The sequence below is a fragment of the Puntigrus tetrazona genome, chromosome 25, assembly GCF_018831695.1.
Source record: "Puntigrus tetrazona isolate hp1 chromosome 25, ASM1883169v1, whole genome shotgun sequence".
Classification (NCBI taxonomy): domain Eukaryota; kingdom Metazoa; phylum Chordata; class Actinopteri; order Cypriniformes; family Cyprinidae; genus Puntigrus; species Puntigrus tetrazona.
This window is the reverse complement of record NC_056723.1, coordinates 17,151,142-17,166,381: the sequence shown is the minus strand read 5'-3', so window position 1 is coordinate 17,166,381 and position 15,240 is coordinate 17,151,142. Positions and strand designations below refer to the sequence as shown.

The window sequence follows — 15,240 nt, the reverse complement described above, 5'->3', positions numbered from 1 at the left end:
CCCCCCTCGGAGTCGCCGTATAATTCGCACGCTAGACTGTTATCTGCGATCTTCAGGTAACCGAGCCTCTGGCCAACACTGTCCTGCTTTCAGCTTTAGTTCTCGCCTGTGGAGGGAAGATGACTTTCTACGATGGCATTTACCCGTTCTACTCTCTACAAAGGAGCCGTTCATCGTCGACATCAGCCTGCTGGTCGTGATTCTGGTTTTCTCGGTCCTGGCCGTCAGTTTCCTCTTCATTCTACCGGGAATACGGGGCAGATCGGTGAGTTGGAGCAGTTGGTCTAAAACGCTTTTCGCAGCTTTAAGAAGCAATGATCAATAAAGGATGAGAGATGGTCGAAGGTTAAGAGCTGTTAAAAGTTATATTATAAAATAAGTGCCAAGCTCTTAGAAACCTAATGGTTGTCCAAAATGGTTTCACGCAGCTTGGAAAACCTTAATGCCATTAAAAATGTCTTCAAATTATGGTCAAAAGGTGTTTCATGGTACCTTGAGTTGTCAAGCACAGTAGGCTATTTAAAGTTTGAATTTCTATTTTATTTCTGAGGGAAATAGATGTTTTTAAAAAAAATCTTAAGGCCTGTATAACAGCAACATTTAAGCATGTAAATTAAATATGTACATTTACAAATCCGGATATTTCTTTTTGTCAGTTTAGAGGCATTTTTGTGCCCTTTTTAATTTACAAACCTAGTGTGAGGTCTTTTCTCATCAGCTCTTCATATCAGTCAAAAATTTAGAAAAAAATGTGTGAAAAAAAACTGCGAGAGAGAAGCATATTAATATAAAATGTCCTCTTTTTCAGAGACTGTTTTGGATGTTCAGGATAATCGTTAGTTTATTTATTGGAGTTGTTTTAGTAGGTGAGTATTCCGAGTATTTATCTATGACTTCATTTGAAATTTTAATTTGGCCGTCATTAGAAAAGTTTGAATATTTAACATCAATTAAAACATTCATGAATTGCATTGCATTAGACAACCAGTGCTGCTTGACCTTTTCTCCAATTTCACATTTTTAATGACATTTAACCGAGGTCAAGGTAATTACCAGAGAGTGTGTTTTATCAAATTTAATTGGTTTGGTTTAACATTGTTACGTCATGCAATAGCATTCATAAAAGTGTGAGTAAGAGTCTAAAAATGAAACAATAGAAATAAACATGCTTTTAAGTCCAGCGTGCCATTAAATAAGAGCTTCTGAAATACCCCCACATTTTCATTGTGTGATTTTGTACTGTCTTTTGTCCACTCCAGTGTTGAATTTTACGGAGATTGGGCGAAGCCAGCGTGAAGGCCAACGCCACCTACAAATCCTTCAGTAACGCTGTGGTTTCTGCTGAGGTGGGACTTCATGTGGGGCTGTATGGCATAAACATTACACTCAAAGGTAAAGCATGCGATTCGTTAATATTTGTAGTCCACTTTTCAAGAAGATTATGACTCCAATTCAGGCTTCATAGGTTCTTTCGATAACCGTTCCAACAGGCGAGCCAGTATCGCGAGATAAACGAGACCATTGACTACAACGAGATCTTCAGGTGGTCGAGCAGCGTGGACGAGCAGTATAGCGATGCGCTGGAGCGAGGTCTTCCCAACCCCATCCTTTACATCGCAGAGAAGTTCACTCGCAACAGCGCCTGTGGCCTCATCTACCAGTACAGATACTCAGGCCGCTTCGCCTCAGCCAATCTGTGGTAAACCAACACACAGACAGCACCAATGTCTTACTGCAGTGTAAAGAAACTCCGTCCTATTCAACAAATGCAAACAAGCTAAAGTACAGAATGGCTTTCTCCCACAGGACGGCTTTTTGCTGCTGGCTCGTGGCCAATATCCTCTTCTCAATGCCTGTCATCCTCTACGCGGGTACATGATGATAGCCACGGCGGCTTTCATCTTCTTCTCCATGGCTTCCTTCTCAACCATATTCAGTGTGACCCCATGCGACTTCAGTATAGGGGCAGAGTCCTTAAGTGCAGACTACAGCCATTCCTTCTGGATCGCTGCAGCTCACGGGTAAATGCTTCTTATGGGAAAGTGCAACACTCTCAAAAGTGTTTGACTCGGAAAACGTTTAAAATGCAATGTAGATACATATGTAATCTGGGGTGCCAATACTTTTGTCAAACCATAGGTAAACAGGTTTTAAAGAACAATTGCTATTTTCAGTCTAAGGAACATTTTTGAGCAATAAATGAATGTTCTTTACTTGAATCTAGGTCTTTAACATCCATGGACGCTTTCAGTTCTTCATAGCGGGAAAAAAAAAGTTCATTCGATTACTGAAATGTTCTTTACACGAAGAAAAATGGTTCTTTTAAGAACTGTTCATGGCAGGGTTCTTTCGTTACCCTAAAGTAGATGGGTTTTTCTGTTGGATCCCATTAAAAACTCCATTTTGAGAGTTAGAATCAAAGTTCCAGAAAGTGGTTTTCACAGCGATGTCATAGAAACATTTTTAAAGTCCCCAAAGAACCTTTCAGCGATCAGTTCTTCAAAGAACCGCTTTGTAAAGATTCTAATCTGAAGAACTATAAAGAACCTTTTGTGCAGTGGTGGCGCAAAGGTTCTTCGTGGAACCATCAATGCCAATGAAGAATCTTTTTTGGCGATTATTTTCAGGTTTGTTGTGCGCTGTGATTGGTTGGTGGTGGTGATATCGGACTGTCTGTTTCCTGCGAGGATGAGGAGGTCTTCAGTGTGGGCGTGGACAACGAGGATGACCAATGCAGTACTGGTGAAGGCTACCTCAACTCAGGCTTTCTAGAGGAGTGATCTATGACGACAGCACACAGACGTCTCAGCAGATCACCACGTTAACAGTACGGTTTTCAAATTTGCACGTTTAGAATAGAAAGAAGATTTGGTCATCATTTACTCACCGTTACGTTGCTCCAAACCCGCATGAGTTTGTCTTCCGTGGAACGCGAAAGGAAATGTTTTGATAAATCTCCGTGCTACTCTTTTCAATTTAACAAAAGCATATTTGGTACATTATTTGTTTTCAGATTCACAGATTTTTCCCCCTCTTTCTGTCTATTTTTCAGAGACTTTGAGGAGCGGTTTGCTGTCATCCACAACTACTACTTGAAAACTTACAGACCCAATCTGTATATAAAATGGTTTCTGATACAACTGTTCTATACGATCTGCATATCCATATGTATATATGTACATAACAAAAAATAAAATACAAATTCTACAAGGTGTATCTTTTCATTGTCGTTTTTACAGTTCTTTTAAGTCCAATGAGATGACATTTGGCGATACCAAGATTTAATTCATATACCCATGAGCATGATTTTTACATCTAAAATATAGTCTGCATAGATTAATTTCTTCAGTTGTGTGATCTGAATATGGAAGTTCATTATTACTGTAAAATAATCAATATATAAGTCATTTGTACGCACACACATAGCCACACGTCACAAAAAAAAATAATTTTTCATTACTTTAAATATGAATTGAAAAAAATATATATATGAAAAAGTTTAGTGTTGAATAATTATATGAAAATTAAATTCTAAAATAAGTACAATTGTATAAACTATACAGACATTTAAATAAAAGCGGAAAACAAAATATACAAATACAATTACTTCAGAATTAATATCTCAATGATGCTAAAAAAAACGAATATATATATATATATATATATATGTATGTGTATATATATAATGCCTGAGATGCAGATGGGAGATTCAGTCATGAGATAATATATATTCACTAAATAAAATCATGCATATAAACATTAATGCAGCTCAGGTTTTCTGATGAATATATTTTCAGTCTTCAGATCCAGCATGCTGAACTAGTCATCTACAGATGGTTCATTCACAGTGTACAGTACCCATTTATCACAGAGACACTGAAGACAGCCAGGAGAACTAAAATGCAGTCTATTCAGCAAATGTAACAGCTATCTTTGGATTTTAGCATGCTTTAGTCCATTTCTTAATCTTTGAGTTTGTGGAAAAAATGGAATCTATTAATAATGCCCTACTTTACTGATTGAGTGAACTTTAGTGCAGTCGCTCCACTTTAAAATAAAAGAGTACTTTGTTCGTTTAGAAACTCAAAAAGGCTTGAACCAAAGGCATCTAACATATATACAAACTAATGCATCTGGCGAGGAAGACTGTAGAAGACTATAAGACCATGGCAGACTATTAATTGCATTAATAAGCAAGTAACAGCACTCCTTTGATCAGGTAATTGTGTGATTGTATGTTTGTTCTCTTTACATGCAGTCTAAAAGCAAGACAGAGCTCTTCCATATTTTTCTTCTTCTTTTTAGTTGCAGGAAAAGGTCCAGTTTTATGATTCCTTATATGTACATCGGAGTCTCTTGACCAGTTAACAACCTGAACATGACGGCGGGCATAGTTTTCATGTTAATCTATAAAAAAAAGAAAAAGAAACACACGTCATTTTAATAATGTTCACGGCATTAATGCATGACATCATGAAAATAATTGAGTGCAAAAATGTGGAGAAGGATAATGTCTGGGTTTTTTTGACTCACGGTGAAAGACAGGGGTGTAAAGTACTAATTGTTCTTCATAACTGTTCATTACTTGCTTTAAGGAATTTGTACAGTACAGTACTGACGTACTGACAGTCGAAACTTGAAAACGTGTACTTTGACTCAATTGATGCACACACTGTCATTTTAAACAATTTCACAACACTGTCTAAATTTATAGACATTTGCTTCTCACACTTTTTAATCTCCCCTCAACAATTAAATGTATACAAAAATGATTTACAGTTTTCCGCCAAAGATCTTGATAATCTATACATGCATGAATATATTTAAATATGTTGAAATATGTTTTTATATTACATATATTTATATATAATATAAATATAGGAATATTAATATTTTCATATATATATATATATATATATTGAGAATATTAATATTCCAACTTTTATATTATATATATATATATATATATATATATATATATATATATATATATATATATATATATATATATATATATACACACATGCATGCATTAATATATTTAAGGAAAAAATGTGTTTTATATTACATTTTTATATATATATATATATATATATACACACAATAAAATGTAATGCATTTATATAGTATACATTAGTGCCAAACAATTAATTGCATACAAAACAAAAATAATGTTAATTTACATAAGATATGTAATAAATACGTTTTTACGCATCTTCTGTGACAGTGCTTCTACTTAAGTATAATGTCTCTGTACTTTTACACCCCTGCCGGAGGCTGACTATTAGTAATATTTCATCCAAAAGTGCTAGATATAATGGCGTACCTCTCCTACAGATACTGAAAGGGCGTGGACGATTTTCTCATGCGCCATAGCGACCACACTCTGGCCGTTTATCTCAATTATTCTGTGTCCGACTCGCACACCGCCCCTCTCCGCAATACCTCCACGCATCAGACTACAGATCTGCAATTAAGCACCAGGATGACAACTTAAGGCTGAAACAAGTCATGAGACAACCAAAAAAAATCCCCATCAGCTGGTCAGAAACTGTAACGAAAGTCACGCGTGAGACGTCATTCTTCACTTACTATGCCGTTCTGAACGCTGAAACCCAGCTGGTACTGCAGGTCGGGTCTCTTTATGAGGACAGTAGTAACAGGCGGGCAACTCACTACACTTAGCTTGACCTGAACGTGGTTCTTCAGGCCCTGAAACACACGGAGACATATGTAGAGAGTGTTCTTAGCGGCTGGTGAGAACGTGTTCAGATGTGTCCAGACCTTGATGATGCCCTGGCAGGTGGCGAGCGGCAGGCCCACCAGGCTGGTGTCGTTGACGGCCATGATCTGATCGCCCACGTTGAGTTTGCCGGAGCGGGCGGCGGGCCGTTGTTCAGCATACAGGCCAGGATGACGGTGGGCAGGATGGAGCCCCAGCCCGACTCCACCACCACTACGCCCAGCATCTCCCCTTCTGCTTCTCCAGCTGAAGCTGAGCACAGAAATACGATACAAAAAGAGGAAGAATGCATTAATGGCTAAAAGTCATTTCTGAAACGGAAAGGGGCGACAGGTGTTAAGTGCTCATCTAAGTATGATTTTAATATCCCAGTGGTGTCGCATGAAGCAGTTACATATGTATACGTTTTTAATTGTGCATGTATTTAAAACTTAAATATATAGACAATTTAAATGTCTATATATTGTATGTGTGTGTGCATAAAAATATTAAACATGTATTGAATTTAATATATAGTTAATATAATATATATAGTTATATATAATTATAAATAAAATAATATGTATATTATTATATATATATATATACATATACAGTAATATTTTGAATTAAATAATAAAGCTCTATCATAAAGTGATACAATTATTAGAACAATGTATTTTCTTATATTTTATATATTAATATGACTCATTTAAAATGACTGATACAATTAGAAATAATATTAAAAATACACTTATGTACAATGTCAATATTTATTTAAAATTACGAAATATATGAACAATACATTAGGATAAATATATAAATGTTTACCATTTATACAGCTATACTATTAATGTATTTAGATGTTATTTTAAATTTTTCCATATATTAATAAAACAGTTGGCATAATTACAAAAACAACAATTACATATAATAAATATAAACGTGATAATATTATTGCTATTTTACTATACGACTTATTATATTACCATATATTCACATATACTCATATCATTAATACAAAATAATTGAATGATATAAAATATACACACGTGCATATTATATAAATATAATAGATGAAATATTGTGTGTGTGTGTGTGTGTGTATAAACCCATACTGGTCAACCATTAGATAGGACAGTGTAAAGTCAAGGGAAAACATTAGAAAACACTGGGAGAATGGGATCTGGAAAAGAGAGGAGCGTCACAACACAAGCGTTTCCGGTCCCGTATTCACCTCTTTACAGTTTTCAGAGTTGGAGAAATGGATGAGGTCGTCATTATACATCTCCTGTGTGCTCAGGATCTCGCTGTAGTCTTTCTGGCTGAGGTCCTTGGGATTAATCCCATTGGCTCGGAGGAACTCTTGGTAGGCCATGCTGAACGCCTGACCGATGGACTGTGCGATGAGCTGGGCCTGTGAAGGAGGAGAGGGGAGGTACTGAAGCACGGCGTGACGGCATCCAGCGAGCGAGAGAGTGCTTGACTCAAATCGAGAGGCGGAAAAACGTCAAAACATGGAGTTACATCAGCGCGGCAAAGAAGAAATACAAATCTGACTAGATGTTGATCGGTTAGGAGCTGAAAAACCCACAAGGAATCATAGCCTGTGATTCACGCAGTTACGCTAGTCATTATTTGGAGCTAATTTGATGATTTCAGCTTTGTTTTATTATATACTGATGTGTAACATTTATCATTGGATGGGTTAAATATTTGCTTTTTAAAATAACGCTTTCTGCGGAATAAATAAATACTGATGGCAAAGATTTCTTATTGGATATTAAATTGTATATATATTTGTTTAGTCAGTTTTTGTCTAATTTGATAATGCTTTTAGTACAGAGTTTGTTTATTAAACATTCATGTTAAATATTGTACTTTATTGTTTAATATTTTGTAATTATTTAGGCTGTATTATTTAAGTCGATCATTTCAGCTACCAATAAAAGTGTTTATTAAATATGAATGTTAACTACTGCTTACTGAACATTACATTTATACTTGCTATCAATATTTAATCTTATTTGAACATGCTTCCAGTTGAGCTTTTACTCAGTGTTAATATGAAATATTATCTATTATATATATTATATTTTTAATTACGAATTATTTAGGCTAATTATTGCTTTCAACTTCTGATAAGATTTTTTTATTAATTGTTAACATTTACATTTTCATCTACTGATAATTGTGTTTGTTGAATATCGCCCAGCACTACTTATTTAAATATTTTTCTGAAAGTAATGCAAGGACCAGTCTCACATCCTCTGACTCGAAGACGTAGCACATCATGCGGTACTGCTTGCGACTTTCCGTGCCGAGGCCTGAATCTGTGCAGTCGAGCGAGGACGAGTTAGACAGACGCCTGCGAGCCATCAGGACCACCACGTCCCCGATGTCTGCGATGTACGAGATGGTGCGGAGGGCATTGTCCATCATCGTCTCCTGCGAACGAGGATCGGCAAAAGTCTGTGAGTATCAATTCTGCAAATTGGAAAGTATTAAGACGGAAAGAGAGCAATGGAATCTGGAACTGGCACAGGCTGGATTCACGCTGGCATTCCCATTAGATGGCTGTGTATTTAATCAACTAGTATTCATATAACTACATATCTTAAATTACGTTTACCCACCTGTGTGTCGGCATTGAGCACCTTGATGGCCTTGGTTGAGATGAACAGGTCGATCTCTGTTAAACTCTGAGGTTCACCGTCTACAGACTGAAGAACATGGTTTCACAAGGTTACAGTGTCATCTAGTGGACTGACAATTAACTTCTGACACCTTTATATGTCTTAAGTAGCACAGGTATATCTGTAGTAGTGCTGTCAAATGATTAAGGTATGTTTATCATGTATATATAAATAATTACACATTCATGTATATATTTAAGAAAAATGTTTTATATATATATATATATATATATATATATATAGTACACACATATATTTTGTAGCAATAGCCAAAAATACATTGTATGAGTCAAAATTATAGATATTTATTTTATGCTAAAACCATCCGGATATTAAAGATCTTGTTTTATAAATATTTCCTTCCACAAATATATGAAAACGTAATATTTGATTAGTAATAAGAATGGATACTGAACTTCATTTGGAACTTCTACTTTTCTCAATATTTAGATTTTTGACTTTCAAATTGTTGTATCTCAGCCAACTACTGTCCTGTATTCATACATCAGTGGAAAGCTTATTTATTTAGCTTTCAGTTGATGTATAAATCAATAAAAAAACAAAAAGGTCCAGGGTCACATATATCCACAAAATATTAAACCATGAAGCACACTTCAAGTAACATTTACAAGAGCCTTAGCAAGGTAAAGTAAAGTACCTTAACACAGTCCACAGCTTCCTGCGCTTGCTTCATGCGTATGCTTTTGACGGGTTTCTGTCGGAGAGCAGTTAGGTCGAACCAAGGTAGTTCGCGGCAAAGATGATTCCATTGATGAGATCTTCTGGCTCCACACGGACCAGGGACTGAAAACATACGAAAAATCTTTATTAAACCTCAGAATGATTATAAAATTGTGGTGGCAGTGCATTAAAACTATATTATAACCTTAATTCAAGTGATAAGGGATTATGAAAACCCACTTGGGTAAAAATTATTGACATTTAGAAACACTTGGAAACATTAGTTTTAGAACAGTAATTAAAATATAACCAGTTGCATTACTAGAAAGTCATTGATACGATCACACTACTTTTTTGCATTTTAAATAGGTTTATTTCCAAAATAACCTTCCTAACACTGCTTATAAATCATCTGAAATTTGAGCAAATAGTCTAAACTTGACTCTAATATGAATACTATGCCAATCATCAACAAACAAACTTACTATCCACAAAGCTTGGGAAAGACGGATTTCTCTGGGCCTGCTGAAAAGCAAAACATTAGAGTTAAAGATTATGTTACAGGTTCCAGTTTGCCCCTTAGGAAGTGCTCTATTATTTTGGTTCCACATATATCTAGGTAACTTGCCGGTCTCTTTTGTCCACATGGTGGCCCTGTACTACTTTCCTCCGGACTACTCTGAGAAACCTGTAGAAACATTGAAACAATTATTAGCCCACATTTTGATAATAGATACAATCTGTATTTGACATAAGACACAATTGTTGTTGAAAACACAGGACTTCAACTAAAAAAAATGAGTAGATGGAAGTGCTATTTTGTTCATAGCCAGTTATCTGTAGCAGTTACAATTTCATCTTTCAAGAGCCCAACAATTCAGTTTACATGTGGATGTACTGATGTTTATACATATAAGCTGCCTGGAACTAAAAGTTTAGGGCATCAGCTAACACTTGACAATAATTCAGGAATATACAACACTATTATACATTAATTCATCTAACACACATAGCTAGTTCACATTTCTGAATTTGCCCAAATTATACCTGTATATACAAATCTGTCTATTGTAATATCCTTTATCGAAAAGTAGTATACTTTTAATTACATTTAATTAGTAAAGTTTGAATATATTTCAAGTATTAAGTACTAAATATACTTGTAGTACACTTGTAAGTGTATTTCAGTACTCCTTGTGATTAAATTGACCCTCTTTCTAGTGTATATAGAGTAAATATACTTTTAAGTATACTTTAACAGTAATAAACCTTTAGTACACAACTAGTTTACAATTTAGCTTGTACTGAACTTGAGGGTATACTGATAGTAAAGCAATTAAATACTTAGAATTTTTAGTACAATATAGTCTCTGAAAACTACTAATTTAGTAGTTTTATACTAAAAGTATACTAGCAAGTTTTTTTGTAAACTTTGCATCATGTTTTAAGTATACTACTATATAATACTGTCCCTATTGAGGTATTCATTTGTATATGGTTTGTCGTATGAACATCTGAACATCAAATGAAAGAAAAGGGTATCTGCTTGTAAACAAAAAAATGTTACTTAGCTACATTAATTGGATTTTAAGTAATAAAGCTCATTCTGATTCTAAATTAATACAGTTAGCATTGGCATAATTAGCTTCAATTTTTAGAAAAAAATGGCTAAGGATTTGTATAAAAAAAGCAATGCTGTGTTGTTTCCCTACCCACTTTTTCCATTCTTTATTGATCCACTGTTCAGATGCTTAACACTAATCTAGCCTATTATTTAGAGGACAAATCTTCAAATCTGACTGGCCACCTGCTCAGGGTGTTTCCCTCGCTTGTGCCAGCATCCCTGCGATCCTACAGAGGACAGGCAGTTTGAAGAATAGATAGAAATCTTCAAATCTCATTGGAGATGCTTATCTGATGCTTGTCTAAAAGGAGCCAGAAGTCTGGCACAATGTTGTCAGGAGCCTCCAAACTAAGACAAGAACACGATGACATGCAGAGCAATCGCTCCTTTTTTTGTGTTACCTAGAATAAATGCTACCACACTAACAAGGATGCATTCATATGAATCCATTCATTGCCAAATAAAAGACTTATTTAAGTTAGTAAAGAATTCTGCACGGTTACCTGTTCCTGACTAGGACTCGTCTTCTCTGTTTCAACAGGTTTGGCCAAGTCTTTATGTAGCCGTTTGTCTAAGGACTGTACAGGTGTATTAACATGGGCTCTGGGTTGGCTGTTTCTCCTGTCTGATGATGTTGAAGAGGCCCTGGAATTGTCAGGAGCCCCTTTCCCATTATTTGTCTGATCAGGAGCACCTTTATTACTCCCTGAGTTGTTTTGAGCAATTTTGAGTTTGGTCTTGACCGTTCTCAATCTGCTCTTCCTCAAAATCCCCAATGCTCTTTCTCTCTCTACCACCCTTTGGCTTGTTACTACAAGCGGGATGGTCCTGCCCTCTGTTTTTGCTGTCTCCAAGACTTTTACTTTGTTCGTGTGAAAGTTTCCCATCTCCGTCCCTGTCGTCCTCTCTGGAGTATTTTAGCAAATGTCTTTTTTTCCAAATGCCTTTATCCTCTGGATCTGCGAATTTAGCTTTATTGCTGACCCTGCTACCATCCTCGTAAGCGGTGTCTCTTTTGTGTATTCTCTCTGACTGATGTCCTCTATATCTGAAACTTTGTCTCGGGTTTCCTCTACCTTCTCTGACCACAGAGACATCACAACCTTTTGGACAGTCCTTAGAACACTCTTCCCGAACCCTTTCTTTTCGATCCCTAGTAGGACAATTTGACCGTGGAGGGACATCCCTTGGGTTTTTAGTGATGTCCAGATTTCTTCTATAGTTACTAACTGCATCACTTTCTTGCCCCACTTTAGGACAATTTCTGCCATCTCTGGGACAATCGCCATCACCTTTATTTAGCATCTCATTGTTGTTCAACTCCTTCTACTTTTCCTTTGTAGTAGAAAAATCCAACATTGTCTTCTTCCTCACTGTCCTCTTCTTTCTGCTTCTGCTTCTTCCTCAGTCTCTCCTCTTCATCCTCCTCATCCTCAGCCATGGGGGCTTGTACAAAGGTTGTTTCTGTTATAGGCTCTGGTCGCTTGTAGGCGGTTGTTGTTGCGTCTTGCTGCAGAACCTTGTAAAAGCCTTCGAAAGTTATCCCAAGCCTTCTCTGGTTTACAATCCTCCTGGGCGTGTCTCGAGATGTGCCAGGACACTCAGCACTCTCTGCACCTTCATGGCAGTCCATTCCTTCCATGTAGCTTTCATCTTCAGGACAACAGTGGACATAGTAGGTCATCCTGTCTGCTTCTGTTTGCAGTTCCTCATCCTCCTCATAATCATGTTCCTCTTCTCCTACTTCTTCTTCTTCTTCCCCCGGATACAACATTATCATACTCAGATAGTGAGTCCTCCTCCCATGCTGTCCTGCTGAAGAGGGCTTTCGCCTTGGATGGAGTCGTCCCCAGACCCATCACTTAGACAGTACCTAGCTGGCACAGGAGAGGGTGGTTGGATTTCAAACTTTTCTTGCCCAAGTTCCTCAGGAATTGGATCAACTCCTTCTCCAGAGAGCTTTTCACTTCCAATAGGGGAAGTGCTAGAGGCTGACGGGTCGGAGCTCTGAAGCAATAACTATAGTCCCCCGGTCTTCTTCTGAGAGCCATGACTGGCTTCATCAGCCCCACAGAAGTGGGATTCTGTCAGTCCTGAAACAAAACATAGTGAGAAATGATGGCAGAATTTTCATTTTTGGGTGAACTATTACCTTTAAGTTAAATTGAGGTAGCCAATTTGTCACTGATGTGATCAATTGAAATCAAAGATATACAACCATCTTTATCTACTCAAGATTTTTATCTACCATCAAAAGGGAAGAAATGCATGTGGCGACATATATTTGGAACATTCCTAATATAATATCACTTAATTTACAGAATCAAAATCATAATGTATCTGGAAGTGGAAGAAGATTTTCAATATCATTCATTTTGGCATCATTTTGAGAAAAAAATAGTCTATTGTCAATAGTGTAGTGACATTTGAAGCTCAACTCACACAGAGGTCACTTTCAAACCAAGCAGCTTTCTCTTGGTTATTGTAACCAACTTTAACCTATTGTGAAAATATTTTGTCCTCAAAGGGTATTCCTGATTGTATGCAGTTCTTATTGAAATTAGTGCATTTTGTTGTGAATGGGCCTATTTGCTGAACTGCTGTAAGTCAAAGACTGCATCTTTACGCAGAAATCCGCCAAATAATCCTAAGAGACAGGAACACATAAATGCAATGTAAAATACAATTCCACAGCCAGTAAATTTGACAGGTCCAAAAAGTTAATTCTGGTCCCTTAGTGTATCATACTAAACAAATGTGCAACATATACCAATAATCAAGTAGAGATGAAGGAATTCTAAAGATGTATTCCTCCGATATTTCAGACAACATGCATTGAAATAAAAAAGCGCTAGTATCCAAAAGCTGATTAGACTGCATCAGTCTATATGCAATTTACATCTACACCTTGGACTTAGTACCAGTTCCTGAGCTGTATTAAAACCTCTGAGGAAAACAACCTCATCCAAATCAAGCGCAGTACACCCCAGAATCAGGGAGACAGATCTGCAATTCAGCAGGTGTATCAGCAGGAAACATGATATTATTCTCCTGCACTACAGGGATTTCTCTCTATTGATGAGAGGCATCAGATTCCCAGTGGAAATAAGGACTCCTGCTTTTGATGGTGACTCACTTCATTTGTCCCCCTATGTACACCACAAAGCTTGTTTCAACCACAGATGGACCGATATTTTTAGTTTGATATCTTAATCTTTAAGTTTTGTATTTATTTCATGGAAAAAAAGCAGCATGAGGCTTGAAAACAAACTCCAAATACCTTCGTAGGTCACCGTGATTTTCAAATATCTAAGCATGGAGATTCAGGGATAGAAGTATATTTTTCAACTGTTACTAATCAATTTAAGCCTAATCTATCGGGCATTTAACATGGTTTATATAAAGTCACGCAAAATAAACCAATTCTGATTCCTCATAAATTAGCCCACTCACACTTCAGAGAAATCTATGGAAATTGGCCCAGACCTTCCAAAAGAAAAAACAGCAAGCCTAAGCTGAAATTGGTGTCCTGGTCGAAGCATGTAATCGAACACATTAGTATCGCTATTAGATCAGCAAGCAACTTCTAATTGGCGATATACACGGTCTTCCTCAATGCTCCTTTATGCTCAGCGACTATCAATGAATTTGCAGAGGTTGTTTTTTTTCCATTTTGGTCTAGAGCTCTTATTCAGCAATGTAAAAATGTGCCTTTATTTCCTCTCTTAATGCGAAGCTCATTTAATAAAACAGGTTTAAAATGAGCAATTTGGCATGCGCTGAAACTTAAATTACGTTCCTTGATGTGAACAGACAGGGTTTCACACACATTTTTTGAACAGTGTATTTCTATACTTTTTTCCCATGTCATTCAAAGTCATTCATGATAATGCAAAGTCAATTAAATATTTAATAATTCTTAAAATATGTTCTTTTCGATGATTTCTTAGGATTTTCAGAACACTTTCCAGGATTTGAAAATCACAATGTCTCACACACACACACAGCAATAACTATTATTTTCAGGTTTTACAAGCTTTTTAACTTTCGTTCATAAAATAAAATATATACTGTCCTCAAAACTGTGCATCAGTTTCACATCTCCATATTTTCTATCACTTTTGGTAAATGTACACACTGTATAATTGGTTAAAATAAACCTTGATGCTTTAAAGAAGACTGATTAAAAATTATAATACAAGAATTTGCTCACATCTAACAAAGCAAATGCCCGGTAAGAGGGATTTCCTTTCAAGCGCAGAATCTCTGTCAGACCTCAAGACCTGTAGAGATGCTGTCTCATCTAAATGTAAATGCTTTTGTCTGGACACTTCCATGCTGAGAAAGAAAGCCTAATGAAAGCAGCTTATGCTAAATTACAAGAACCATAGCTTTGTTGGCCTTGGATGGTTTTAAAACAAGCTGGCCTCTCAAATCTAACCTGTGTAACTTAAACCAGGATTCTCAAACATCCCTCCTAAAGCAGCCAATGAGCCCAGCAGTTATGCTGCTTTTCA

At 36.5% G+C, this 15,240-nt stretch overlaps 2 pseudogenes; one reads left to right on the top strand and one right to left on the bottom strand.

Annotated features, from left to right (window-relative positions):
* The first annotated feature begins 119 nt into the window (after window positions 1–119).
* LOC122331322 lies at window positions 120–3,061 on the top strand (annotated as a pseudogene).
* Window positions 3,062–4,304: 1,243 nt separating this feature from the next.
* The window catches only part of LOC122331321, a 14,240-nt pseudogene continuing 3,304 nt past the window's right edge, over window positions 4,305–15,240 (bottom strand).